This window comes from Diabrotica virgifera, chromosome 2, assembly GCF_917563875.1.
Source record: "Diabrotica virgifera virgifera chromosome 2, PGI_DIABVI_V3a".
In the NCBI taxonomy this organism is placed as follows: Eukaryota; Metazoa; Arthropoda; class Insecta; order Coleoptera; family Chrysomelidae; genus Diabrotica; species Diabrotica virgifera.
Window position 1 is genome coordinate 230,773,707 of NC_065444.1, and position 15,906 is coordinate 230,789,612.

Below are 15,906 nucleotides of genomic sequence, written 5' to 3' on the forward strand. Positions count from 1 at the left end.
TCAGAGTAACTACCCCATTACGAAACGTATTCTATTATAACGCTTTCAACAACTTCTGCTTTGGAAGGTAAATTATTTTCATCGCAACTTATTTTTACATACCGGAAAATAAAACTAATCTGCTCGGGTTCTGAGATATCTTGAGTAGTATCAAGAATTATTTAATAAAAACAACAAAATATGTTTTGGTTCCCAATTTAAAGAAAGTAGAATTATTAAGCTTGAAGGCTTTAAGGGGCCCCTCCTAACGTCGGGGCCCCCGCCTTGCGGGCCCTGCGGGCCTGTCAGCTACGCCACTGATTGCATATAATTTTGCATTAATTATTTTCGCTTATACAGGGTGAGGCAGTTAAAGGGCCTATTAGAAATATCTCGAGAACTAAAGGCAACAGACTCATGAAAATTGGCATGAAGGGGTTTTGAAGAGTAATCTATTTAATGAAAATATTTTCATATATTTCCTACTTCCGGTTATACCGGAAGTTGCTTATAACTTCATTTTTTTAAATGGGACTCCCTGTATATTTTTACATTTTTGGATTCTACTCGAAGTCTTCTTTCTTAAAATATCAGGTTTTGTATTGTTATACAGGGTAGTTTAAAAATAATTACGTTTTTTTATTAATTTCGTAGCAAATTTAACACCCTGTAGAATTGGAGAAGTTTGACATCAAAAACTTTATTTATGTTCAAATGATTTTTAATATAGTCTACTATTGTCAGAAATTATTAGTATAGCTAATTGTTGAATTTTAGTATAGAGGGTTGGTCGAAACTCGGAATGAGTATTTTCTGAGTTTTCTTAAATGGAACACCCTGTATTTTAGTATTGTAATGAAATTATATTTATTTAACTTTTTTTATTTCTTAAGCATTCCCTATACCTAACTGCTTTAATTTGTGCTTAATTGTTAATCGCACCAACAATCTTAACTACATAATTATTGTGATTATGTACTCAACCATTATTGGGAATTTTAACGATCAGTCTAGATTAATATGTATTTATTTCAGAAAAATTATTTGTGACTGAATATTTTTAAGGCCAACCTAATAAAATTTCACGTATTTTTTGTTGCAATTAATGTTTGGCTTTAATCACCAATAACTCACAAATTAAAGCAGTTAAGTATAGGAAATGCTTATAAAATAAAAAAGTACCATAAAATATCATTTCATTACAATACTAAAATACAGGGTGTGCCATTTAAGAAAACTCAGAAAATATTGCATCCGTGTTTTGACCAACCCTGTATACTAAAATTCAATATATAGCTATATTAATAATGTTTAACAATAGTAGACTATATTATAAATTATCTGAACGTAAATAGGGTTTTTGATGTCAACGTACTATAATTCTACAGGGTGTGAAAATTGCTACGAAATTAATAAAAACACGTAATTATCTTTTAAACTACCCTGTATAATAATATAAAACCTCATATATTAAGAAAGGAGACATCGAGGAAAATCCAAAAATGTAAAAATATACAGGGTATCTCATTTAAAAAACGAAGTTATAAGCAACTTCCAGTATAACCGGAAGTAGAAAATAGATAAAAATATTTTCATTAAATGGATCACTCTTCAAAACCCCTTCATTACAATTTTCATGATTCTGTTGCCTTTAGTTCTCGAGATATTTCTAATAGGCCCTTTAACTGCCTCACCCTATATATTATTTTCCTTCTAATATATCCCGATCAGGGAACACAAAATTTTACGAAAACCTCCAAAAAATAAAGGAAGGATGAAAATTTGGGAATAGGTAGTTGAAATTGTCTATTATTATATAAGAAAATGTTTACAATTCTACATCCCCTCCATTTTACAAAAATTGGGAAAAATATTTTCTCGGGAGTGAAAAAATATACGTTCAAAAGGGTCTCGGTGAATTCGTAACTATTTTACTCCCCCATCCTAATTACAGGCCAACTCGTAACTCTGGCGCGCAGGTAATTCTTCGATAACCCACTAACTACCGGTGAACTACGGTAGTAACTTTCATTTTTAAGTAATGTTGATAATTTAATACCGGTATTCCAGGTATGTACTTGTAAAAATTACTCTCTTTGAAGGTGGTGTAAAAGGTGTTCATCATTTATGTATGTATTGTCTCTTGGAAGAGTTACTAGAGAAAATCCAAATAAATTTTGTGAAAATGACTGAAATTCTTGTAACAGATAACAGATTTCGTAATGAGTGCACGTGGGTGTAAGTTATTGGTGGTAAATAATTTTAAATTTCAATTAAAGGAAGTGCTAAAAAGTGGAAAACATTTATGGTACTGTTCTGCATCTGGTTGCAAGGCAACCTGTTATACCGACGGAATCATACGGCCTGCTTTCATACAGCCCCTATTCTCATTTAAAAAAATCATCGATTGCGTCATCACTCCCAGATGGATGACGTCAATAGTATGATATGTATACCAAAAAATTAGAATTTAAAAATAAAAATCGACCTATTTCGGGATTTATCTCCAGAGACGCCCATTCTCGAGAAAAAAATGAATTTATTCCAACTCAAACGTCCTCACTGTATTTGTTTATAAGCCAAAAAATTGTTTATACCTTTAAAACAGAGCTGAGGCCGCTTAGATAATCCGATTTTAATTCTGTAAAGTGTATTAGATAGGTAGAGAGCCTCTTTATATGTGAAAAAAATTAGCAGACTTCTAAATGGTTTACTTTCTCTTCAGAAAGTTATTAAAAAATTTGAACTTTTTTAAAAAAAATTAGATTGAAAAATTATTATGCAAAATCTATCAGGTCGATTTTAATGAAATTTGGTGGACGATTTAAGTATGTTATAAGGATTTTCTATGCGACTTAGGAAGGTTCTAAGTGCAACCAAAGTTGTTGAAAAGCATTGAATATAAAGAGGCTTATTTTGCCCCCTTATTTTGTATTTATTGCTATTTTGCCGAAAGGGTAATAATTTAAGACATTTTTAACTAGTCGTATATCATAAAAAATTCAATTATCTATATTTTAATTCCGTACGACCTTGCTCCAAAATGAATCGATTTAAAGTTATAAGCAAAGAATATAGAAAAAAATTAATGTTTTTCCAAATTTTTAAATATTTTAATTTTTTTATTAATGTTCCGGGTATATTTGAGAAGGAGCATAAGTCAATTATTATTATTGAAGTTGTCACCTAACTTTATCTGCAAAAATACGAATGCCACCTCGCACATCCACAAATAGACGTTTTTTTACAGATCCGCACTGGTCTATACATATAATATTGTGCCAATCAAGAGATTTAAATTTTTGTTATTTTTTTATAGGTACATAATACACAACATGTTTTTAAGCAAACCAAGAACCATTCGCTTACATAATAATATGTTATATGCCCCATGTTGGCTTAATCCGTTACTGTTTAAATTTATTTCTTACCTTTTAACCTAACAACTACCTCGGGTATAAAGTTACGAATTGGCCGGTATACATTTTGATTTAAAAAAGTTTGTCATTAAGAGTTACGAGTTGGCGCGTGTCCGTTCAAAATAGGCCCGGAATTGGATAAAATGACTAATTCTAAGCAACTTTTGTTAAGTATATAGAGTTTTTTCACTAAGTCAATACTTTTCGAGTTATTTGCGAGTATATGTTCATGTTTAACAAAAAAAACATGGTTTTGGACGGTTTTTCGGAGATAACTCAAAAAGTAAGTATTTTAGCGAAAGAAATATTGTATAAATATATAGCTTATAGAAAATTTAACAAAATGGGGTACGCGTTAGGTCTGCAGACCCAGTAGAAGCAGAGTTGTAGCTAATGAAAAGTAGATTCTTCTTCGTCAAATTCCAAATCTAATATTTCAATGTGAAATAACCAAAAAACCGAGTACTTTTCGTGGAAAATTCATTTTAACTTTTTTAAAGGTTTATTTTTGTTTTTTAAAAAACTTCTAACATTGAAAATAAGTGACTTACGCTCAAAATATTTTTGGTCCCTTTTATTTTTTGGTACAAAAATCGCGAAAATCACCCCCTAATTAGCTTCCCAAATAAAATTATTCATTATCGCTTCACTAGTTACTTTACTTATGTATTCTTTATACAATAGGAAAAATGAAAGAATACCCATGAACGAACATATAAAACACGCTGTATTTTCCTGTCACCGTGTCACACAAAATATTGGCCAGCGCAAGTACATGTAATAATTATTGTTACATGTACTTGCACTGGACAATTTTCTTTGTGACACGGTGACAGGAAAATACAGCGTGTTTTATATGTTCGTTCATGGGTATTCTTTCATTTTTCCGACTGTATGTATTATGATCTATAAGTTTCATTGGTTCAAAGTGCTCATTTTTGAAAAAAATTGGGTTTAAAATAAAACATTTTTTTAATTTTGAAAAAAAAATGGAATTGTTCATGGAATTAACTTAAAAATTATTAGTAATACCAAAAATCTCAAAAAATAATAAAACGTACGTTTTGCTTTTCTGGGTATTTTTTCTTGTTTGTTTTCTTGTTAGACAAAAATTGGTTATGCTATGGCAGTTCAAAATAAGCACCTTGAACCGATGAAACTTACAGATCATATAAATAATATATACGCAAATTAACTTGTAAAGTGGTAATGATAAAATTTATTTGTGATGCTAATTAGGGGTGATTTTCGCGATTTTTTTACCAAAAAATAACAGGGGCCAACAATATTTTGAGCAAAACATTACTCACTTACTTTAAATGTTACAAGTTTTATTAAAAAACAAAAATATAACCTTTTTCTTAACACTTTAAAAAAGTTGAAATGAATTTTCCCCAAAAAGTGCTCCATTTTTGGGTTATTTCAGATTGAAATATTCGATTTGGAATTTGATGAAGAAGAACCTACTTTTCATTAGCTAGAACTCTGTTTCTACTGGGTCTACAGCCCTCAAGCATACACCATTTTTTTCAGTTCTTTATAAGCTATATTTTTGCTAAGAACATTTTTTTCGCTGAAATACTTACTTTATCTCCGAAAAACCGTCCAAAAACATGTTTTTTTTTCTAAAAATAAAATAAAAATTCCATTTTTATTCAGTTGCAATGCGAAAGGCAAAACAATCTTATTTTTCACCTAAAATACGGAGCGCAGTCCAGCCCTCGGAATCGACGATTTTCGACTCTTGTTGGAGTCTCATCGGAGAGAACTTAGACCTGCTACTCCATACTTCAAGTGATCAACACCGAGAGTTGCAACTGAATAAAAATGGAATTTTTATTTTATTTTATTTTTATATCGGTCGTTACTTCTTTGAGTAACTAGGTCCATTTTCTGTTGAAATTTACCAGCTGAACAGGCGGGGTCGTGAATTGTAAGATTTTTGAATTCCCTCTTGTCTTCCTCGCTTCAGCATCCATCTGGCTTGCAAATTTTAGAAGCCATGGAGGTGTTACCAAGGAAATGGGCCAATAAGTTTTCAATTTAAAAATCTTTTAGTATTTTTTTAATATTTTTAAATATCAATAATATTGCTATTAGGATTGAAAACTACTTCATGTTTTTTTCTGTTAAAAATGAACACATTCACTTGAAAATAACTCGAAAAGTATTGACTTAGGGAAAAAACCCTATTCTAGAACAAAAGTTGCTTAGAATTATTCATTTTATCTAATTCCGGACTTATTTTGAATGTATATTTTTCACCTTCGAGAGGGGGGTATTCCCCTCCATTTTTGAAAAATGGGGGGATGTAGAATTGTAAACTTTTTCTTATATAATAATAGAAAATTTCAACTACCTATTCCTAAATTTTCATCCTTCCTTTATTTTTTTGGGGTCAGATTGTTGTTTGATCGGGCTTATAATAGAAATAAAATTTCCTTTATGTTGTAACCGCAGCAGTTGAGTAATATGAGTTAAATAACGAGTTCTACCCTTTGAAAATAGACTAAAGCATAAGAAGTATCTCTCGTGACCAGGATTTTTAACAAAATTTAGAAGGCGTACACCACCCATGTACGAATGATCTGCTTTTGTAATAAGCAAACCAAAAGAGAAATGCAGAAATGCACTTGAAAGGTTAAATCGTGCCAATTTGAAATTATTCTGTTTATCATAAAACTGTGAAATGAAAACAACAAATCAACAATTTTGCAATAAATTACTTGGTATTTCAGATCAAATTATAGTGACACGGAAGCAATGATTAGTGGCTGATTTATGTTTCAATTCTTTAGATTAGATACGCTCCTTGGCACCACCTTAAAATTGAGACATTTTTGACGTCTCGAATTGCTTTATCCTGTTGTCCGATTTGAGTAATTTTTCTAATATGTTATAGCTTTATTCTTTAAAATTATAGTTATAATATTGTTGCTAGACAGGTAAATTCCATTGTATGCTGGGCGTAACAATCACACTGTATTTTTCCTCAAGTTTCGGAACAGCCTGTGGAATATTCTAGGATTTATGGTAGGGGAGGAAAGTATGCTAAATGTGGAGTTACTCGAGCGTTATGGGGACTTATTGGATTGTGAATATTAGGTCTTAAAACCAAAAAAGTTAAGTAAAGTTTTCCATTTAAGTGAGGACTCTCCATTTTTTAATTTAATTTTCCATTTTCAACAATTGTTTTTCCGATTATAACGCCATCTATCCATAATTCGAAAAAATGTTTCGAATAAAAGTTACTTATTTTTACGTATAGAATCCAAATCTGCAATAAAAATGGGGGCCCCTATTTAAAATTTTAAAGTAACCCCCCTCCCCACCTACGTGAAGGATCGTGTTTGGAGGCATTCGATAGTTTTTTTAAAAATATTGAATACGTGTATTTTGTAGTTTTTCGATCTGATGTTTATTTCGCGAAATATCGCGAGGTTCTTATTTAAAATTTTAAATTTACTCCCCAACCCTCTCCGTGGGGGGGGGGCGGGTCGTGTTTAGTGTCGATCGATATATTTCAAAAAAAATATATAAGACGTTTTTTTTAGTTTTTCGATCTGACGTTTATTTCTCGAAATATTCGCTTATTTTGTGACTCACCCATTTCCTTACGCCGCGCCCCGCTCAAACCGTTAGATTTTTTAAATATACACTGCCCTGCATGTACTTAACTTACCTTATCTTACTCTGACGATTTCGAGTAACTCCCCTGTATTAAGATCCAATATATGCTAGGAGTACATTTACAGGGTACAAGGTTAAAGGTATAAAATATTGAAATTAAAACTGAATTGTAGCTTTAGGCTTCTTAACATCTTATTTTTTTATTCATTCGCTTATGTTCGATAATAAAACAGATGTACGGTATGCGGCAAAATAAACAGTACTGAAATTCGTATGACTCAAATTCATATATGTCATGTGCCGAAACGTATTGAGTGGTTTCTGAACATTGTTATACCGTTTGTGAATATCTTGTTATGTCAGGATGGTTCTCAGTTTTGCAGAAAAAATTTTTATGGTGGAGTACTATTTTCGATAATACGGAAAAGCTCATGAAAACGGTCCAAGCTTAAAATCAACAATAATTGCTTTAGCAGGACAAGACAACCTGTCACACTGCCAGGGAGTCTCTTCGAATACTGTGCGATAATTTTGGGAGTTGCCACTCACCAAAACTAACGCCACCAGATGCGTACATATGGAGAATGCTGAAGGAGTCAGACAGATACATCGTCTACCATTTCAGAATTTCGAACTAGAATTAAAGATTTTTTCGTGCAAGAGGCATTAGTGGAACTAGAAATTTGCCTTGGGAGGGTGAACTTCCAATGAAAAACCAACCAAAAAACCATAAAAAAGATAAACTCAGACTACAAAAGACATAAATATTAGCTTATAGGTATTAAGTTTCATTAATTTTGTTAACTAGGGTGTTTATTGGGTGGAATTTGTCTTTTGGTGGTTTCGGTTTTATGTTAGCTTATATATTTTTATTTTTCAACAATTTTTTTTTCTTTAATTTTGAACTTTGTTAGGAAGTAAACTTCCTCATTTCCCACCTTGTAGATCCGCCACTGGCCAGAGGTCATCTTTAACATCTGTTTTATCGGGAACGCGCGTCGTCGTGAATAATGCTTGCGGGGCTATATCATATATTATATTATAGCTATATGTATAAATAATCATAAACATTTCAATATTCATTTCAGTACTGTTTATTCTGTCGCATACTGTAGGTACCTCTGCTTTTATAATACAAAACGTTTTTATTAGCATAACGTAAGAAGTATAGGTTAGAACATCATTAAAGTAGGTACGAGTACGTAAAGTAGTGCGTGTTTCCGCCTCTTCTTCTAATGCGGGCTTCACATCGTCGAAACATACTCGAAATGAGGTTTGCTATTGTTGGTCTTGATCACGTATTGATCTTGAGAGAGGTAAGTGATATGTGATCTTGATCCATATCATTCCAAATATCGAGAGCGACTGTTTCTACCTCTTGTAAAGTACTAGGAGGTAGCAAATGCTGTCGTTGTCTTCTGCCAATTATGTTCCAAAAATGTTCGATCGGATTAAGATGAGAACTATGGGGTGACCAATTCAAAGTCCGAAGATTTACCTGTTGTAAATATTCAGTTACAGTTGGTCCAACGTGAAACGTGAGGTCTTGCATTATGGTGCATTAACAAAAAATTGTTATCAACATAAGGAGCGAAAAGTACATGCTCAGATAAAATATCGGCTATGTTCCTACCTTTCACTGTTTAAAGAACTTCCACGTAATGGAACAAGATCTCTCCGGATCAACGCCACTTTCTGGACTTTATTTCATTTTTACCCTCTTTTGTTGAGTCAGGTGTAGCAGATCTTCCATTCTGATAATTTTAGGCCAGAAAATACGAACAAATTCTTCATAGGCATTTAGTAACAAAGACCTACAGTTTGTGTATGAAGAGTTTTGTCACTTTCTAGGTTTCACATCCGTAGAGTAGAACAGACATGACATTTGACTGGAATATTCCTATGTCTTTGTAGTATACTGGCAAACCTTCAAACAGGGTTAAGAATGCTGAATGCTTGTTGAACTTTTCATCTTCTCATACGAATATCGCCTCCTCTTCCGTACTTCATCTTTCTGTTATGACACTTCCAAGATACCTACGTAAAATTTTCCAAAAATTAAAGAAAAAGATCTTCTGTGTAAAAGGTATATCTGTCTTCACAAAGAGAAATCAACTCAACCACCCACATACTCGTGGTACAGTCGAACCCGCTTATTGGAATAGCTGTCGTGCTAAGAAAAATATTCCTATAACAGGGATATTCTAATAACCGATCATATAAGCATAGTCAAAACGTTTTGGTACCTCAAATTTCTATTCCTTAAACCGGGAGATTCCTTTAACCGGTATTCTAATAAGCGGGTTCGACTGTATAGTCATATAATGCTTTGAGGTATATCTTGTTTAAATTTCACCCATCGCCAGGGTTTAATATATAACACGCCAATGTAAGACTTTTGGTCGGCATTTTAAGAGTTTTAACCCATGTATTTTTGGTGGCTTAACATGTAGAGCTTGCTTAGAACATACTGATGCTCTCTTTAGAGCTAAAACGTTCGGTTTTTTAATGTAGCCCTTTATTGAGGTTTAAATAAATATACCTTTTACACAGAAGATCTTTTTCTTCAATTTTTGTAATTAATGGTATACAGCCAGCTACAGGAAATTTTTCCTTATGGATTTTAGATTGAGAACTATTTTCAATCAATACATACAATTTTCAATCTGCATGTTGTTCATAGTAAATTGTATGTTGCTTTTTGCATTTACTCTTATAGATTTGGTTTTATTAATATTGATTTTCAAACATATTTTGTTGGCTTCAGTGGAAAGCGTTTCCCATTGGTCAGCCACATCTTGGAAGCTTTGTCCTAATAGGCAGGTATTGTCGGCGTATTCTAGATCGCTTAGACGTGTGGTTAACGTCAATTGAGTCCATCTTGTGTCCCTCTTGAGACTAGTTTAAAGAGAACATAGTCTAAGCCTAAGCTATGTTAAAAAGGAAACGGAGAAAGCACTCATCTCTGTCTGACTCAATTAAGTACGTTAAATTCGTCAATGTTGATCCCATTGTGTGGCACGCTCAAGCTCCATTTCGCCTCAGTGTACAAGTGTACAGTGACTTTATATGGAAATTAATTTTTGCGGTATGTTCCTTAGCTCTAAAATTTTTCATATAGCGGCATGAGATAAGCTGCCAAAGGCACTCACGGAATCGACAGAAACCATGTATAGGAGTGTGTTTCATTCAACCGATTGTTCCATTATTACTCTCACAGTATTAATGTGGTCTATGCAGGAGGGATCTGGAATCTGCTCGAGATTCAATTTTGTTAACTTTTTCAGCATGTGCAGTTAACCTCTCCAATTTTTGAAGTGTGAGATTTCCCTTTTTAGGACGCTAAAGATGTTTTTTTTTAGATCGCTAGAATGCTGTTTGTTTGCACCTCTCGGATTATGGGTAAAAACTTCAACAGTTAGGTGTGGATCAGTTTTTAATCTTTCGGCAGCAATGTTATCGATTCCCGGGGACTCTTTGTTTCTCAGAGATTTGATAGCTATTATTATCTCCGTTTTGGAAGGGGCCTCGAAGATATACGCAAATCTATATTCTGCGAGTTTTCGACAATTTCATCTGCGTTATCTCTGGGCGTATCTAGCATCTCCTGGAAATGCTCTTTCTATCTCTCTACTTTATCATTAAAATGTTGTCATACTTCCTGATAATGCCTTTATTTCGTTTTCGTCCGGCCATCCTTCCACATTTATTTGTAGTTACCATTAGGTAGGTATAGATTAATTAAAAACGTTTAACACAGAGCAAACAAAACAGTTAAATAAAGAAAGATACCTACAATAGATTGCATATTCGTTTCAGATTAGTTATCAGTTGCCATTATATATTAATTACAAATGTTTAACACTGAGTGAACAAAACATTTAGATTAAGAAAGATACAATAGATTCTTGTAGATACATTAAGTGAGGTCATAAGACACCTACAGCAAAGGTCATTAGTTAGGTGCAGTACTAGATTATTAAAGAAAGTACATTGCACTATAATTACCATATATACGCAATACGTAAAATAGGAAGTGAGTCGGCTGGAAATATGGAATTGGAGTAATTGTGAATGCCTACTGAAGTTTTACATATATATTCTACAGATACGAAGATCTTAGATTAGATATATTTAAACACAAAACCACATCAACTGCGCAGGGATATTAGTGGATAAAACAAACATAAGAAATTATGTATAATTTATGTTTAACTTATGTTAACTTAATTGTATAACTTAATGTCTTTTAAATAATTTAACACTAATATTGGTCTTAATCTATTTTTTTGTTTCATTTTATGCAATTTACTATTTTTTTTTTGGAATAAGCCACAATTCGAGTTTCAAATTAAGTTTATTTGACGTTTCAATTTCCACTTAGGAGATCTTTAACAAATTTGCGTTCCTGGTACGAGTTTATTGGAAGTTCATTCGATTACATGAAATCAACTTTAACTTAGAATATCCATAAAAAATCATAGCATGTGATTATCACATCTTGTGACATAAAGTGAAAATTTATAATAAATAATAGTTATTTATGAAACAGTACGTGAAGTATGCTTTTTGCGAACGCACGAGATTTTTAGAGCACGAGCGACAACGGATCGAGTGCTATACATCGCGTAAGTTCGCAAAAAGTACTTCACGCACAGATTCATACAATATTTATTATCTACGATAAACTAATAAAAAAACTGTAACTCTTCGTCACTGGAATTTATTTCTATTCTACAATTTTTAGAACTTTGACATTTAAAAATCCTAACTACTTTCAAACCACAAAACTGTCAAAAATTTTGTTGTAAGTCATTGCTCATATTGTCATCACCATGACAACGCGAAAGTTAAGGATATTTGATTATATGAAAGTGTGCCAAAAAACCCATTTAAAGTGTGCGAAAAAGTAAATCCCATTTTAAATACATTGTTACTTCACGCATACCTACTTTAAACCCTTCACGCACTGCTATCTATACTGACAGTTTTCACAAACTAAAAACTTATACATAATATGACATAGAGTAGATAAAATATTTTTCCACCTACCTCTACCGAAAGTATACTTTTCCGGACCTGATTGTAGGGAGCAAAGTTGTACTTTTCCTCCCTAGGGAGGAAAAGTAAAAGTGACATCATGATATTTCATTCATGAAATATAACTTATTGACGCCCTGTACAATATCTATTTTCTATTACGTAAATATCTATACATTTTAACGTTTATTTAAAAACACTCTGTATTTTGCAAAATGGTAAAAAACTGTAAATTGTTATTCTGATTTAACAATGTTTACATTAATAATTTGACTTATATTTGACAGTTGACAGTTATATTGTACCTACTTGTTAGTTTTAGTTCTAATAAATTTTGTTGGTTAGTTAGGTACATAAATAAATTAAGTAAAAATGAAAAAATGACTTGATATTTGAGGAAGGTGGAAAAACCATATGTATAACATGGGAGTAAAGTGCCTTTTCCTCCCTTGAATGATTACTGCCCTCCGCTATGCGTCGGGCAGTAAACTTCATTCTCGGGAGGAAAAGTAGCACTTTCCTCCCTTGTTATACAAATAGCTATTACACAATTGTATAGTTAAAGTGTCGACACCGAGAAGGTCGACCATAGACCAGCTTCGTCCTACGCCAAGTGTTAGAAAAAAACTGGGAATTCAACCGCGATGTACATCAAATCTTCGTAGACTTTAAACAAACTCACGATTCTGTAAGCAGAGAAGCATTGTGGGAGACTATGGTAGAAATGGGAGTACCTGGAAAGCTGATAAGATTGGCAAAGGTGAGTACGGAGAATGCTTCCGCACGGATCAGAATTGGCAGCACCACGTCGGAGGAATTCCTCATTGACACCGGGCTTAGACAAGGAGATCTTCTCGCCCCCCTGCTGTTTAACTTCGCACTGGAACATGCAGTAAAGAAAGCTCAGCTACAACTGACAAACGGATTTGCCACCCAAGGATCAAAAATACTATTGGCCTTTGCGGATGACGTGGACACAATTGCACAGTCCACCAGAGATGCAAAAGAAGTTTTCACTCTATCGAAAACGGAGCCAAGGAAGTTGGTCTTAAGGTCAACGAGGACAAGACCAAGTACATGGTGGTTACGAAGAACCCAAGACCAAGGGTTAGACAAAACGTAACAATTAATGAATACAACTTTAAAGTCGTCAAAAAATTCAAGTACCTGGGAGCGATCATAACATCTGAAAATAAATATGAAAAGGACGTGGCAGCCAGGATCATTGCAGGAAACAGGGCATATTACTCATTAAGGACCCTACTTAAATCAAAAATACTCTCAAGACCAGCAAAAATAAGAGTATATAAGACAGTAATTCGTTCCACACTAACGTATGGAAGCGAAACATGGACTCTGAATCAGCGGGAAACGACAAAATTACTGGTACTTGAAAGAAAGATACTGCGGACTATCTATGGGCCTTGCAGAGACGAGACAACAGGAGAATGGAGAAGAAGACACAATGATTAACTCTAGACAGTATACGGACAGATGAAAACAGTATGCTGCATTAAAGCATACCGAATAAGATGGGCGGGCCACGTGCTAAGATCGAGTGACGAAAGACGTCCATCAAGTTAGCAGAACAAAGTCAGCAGAACACAGTTATTCTTATACCATAATTAAGTGTAAATTAAATGCAAATTTAATGTTCCAAGAAAAAATTTATTGCTGTTTTCTTTTAAAAGTTATCGCATGTTCTGCTAACTTGATAATCAAGCTAGCAGACAGAACAGTAGTTCAAAAATTGATAAATCATTTATAATTGAATGCCAAAGTATTCTCTGAATTAAATGCTAATTTAATGTTCCAAGAAAAAATTTATTGCTCTTCTTCTTTAAAAGTTATCGCATGTTCTGCTAACTTGATAATCAAGCTAGCAGAACACAAGTTCAAAAATTTGATAAATCATTTATAATTGAATGCCAAAATATTCTCTGAATTAAATGCTAATTTAATGTTCCAAGAAAACACTTAGTACTCTTATTCTTTAAAAGTTTTCGCATGTTCTGCTAACTTAATAATCAAGCTAGCAGAACACTAGCTCAAAAATTGGATAAATCATTTATAATTGAATGCCAAAATATTCTCTGAATTAAATGCTAATTTTATGTTCCAAGAAAAAATTTATTGCTCTTCTTCTGTAAAAGTTATCGCATGTTCTGCTAAGTTGATAATCAAGCTAGCAGAACAGTAGTTCAAAAATTGATAAATCATTTATAATTGAATGCCAAAGTATTCTCTGAATTAAATGCAAATTTAATGTTCCAAGAAAAAATGTATTAGTCTTCTTCTTTAAAAGTTATCGCATGTTCTGCTAACTTAATAATCAAGCTAGCAGAACATAAGATAACTATTAAAGAAGAAGAGGAATAAATTTTTTCTTGGAACATTAAATTTGCATTTAATTCAGAGAATACTTTGGCATTCTTTCTTGGAACATTAAATTAGCATTTAATTCAGAGAATTCTTTGGCATTTATTTATAAATGATTTATCAAATTTTTGAACTAGTGTTCTGCTAGCTTGATTATCAAGTTAGCAGAACATGCGATAACTTTTAAAGAAGAAGAGCAATAAATTTTTTTTGGAACATTCAATTAGCATTTAATTAAGAGAATACTTGGGCATTCAATTATAAATGCTTTATCAAATTTTTGAACTAGTGTTCTGCTAGCTTGATTATCAAGTTAGCAGAACATGCGATAACTTTTAAAGAAGAAGAGCGATAAATTTTTTCTTGGAACATTAAATTAGCATTTAATTCAGAGAATACTTTAGCATTCAATTATAACTGATTTATCAAATTTTTGAATTAGTGTTCTGCTAGCTTGATTATCAAGTTAGCAGAACATGCGATAACTTTTAAAGAAGAAGAGCAATAAATTTTTCTTGGAACATTAAATTATCATTTAATTTACAATTAATTATTGTATAAGAATAACTGTGTTCTGCTGACTTTGTTCTGCTACCTTAATGGAGGTTGACGAAAGAGTTCTGAACGCCACATTATGGGAAAGGCCCGATGGCAAAAGATCAGTTGGTCGCCCAAGAAAGAGATGGAAGGACGCAGTAGCCAGTGATCTACGAAAAATGGGAGTAGGTACAGCAATGGCAAATAGCTGCTCAGGACCGACAACAATGGAGGAAAATAGTAAACGCGGCCAAAACGCACATAGAGTTGTAGAGCCAAATGATGATGATAGTTAAAGTGTGTCTTGAGGTACCAGAAAACAGACATTGTGTATTTAACAAAAATTACATAAGGACAGAAATACACATTTTTGAAAATGTAAAAATATCTCGTTTTGGAAGAAAGGTTAGGTAAAATGGGGTACATAAAAATATTAGGTTAATTTTAAAACAGTATTAAAAAATAAAAATCGAACTATAAACAAAAATCGCATATAGAAGTGTCATCACCATTTTCACAGCTTGAACAATCTTCATGTGCAAACAGCCGTGTTGAGCTGCCCCCCCCCCCCACTTGCAAAAATCAAAAAACAAATAGCCCTGATTTATGAGCTATTTATGAGCTCTTATATTCCGCAAACTAAAAATTTTGAGCTCGTTCCACTGAGCAGGAATTTAATACTTTAGTGGGGGGGCTGAGTCAGCCCCCCCCACTACTTAAAAATGGGAATATTGAATCGGTTTTTGCGGCAGAATTACGAGCTATTTATGAGCTCTTGAAATTTAACAGTTTCGATTTTTGAGCTCATCCCCTTCACCCCCAAACAACCCTTTAATTGATTTAACTTAAGAGAAAAATGCCGAGAAAACTTAAAATATATCGTATTGCGGATATAATTCCTATAGCGTATATACTCTAAGAA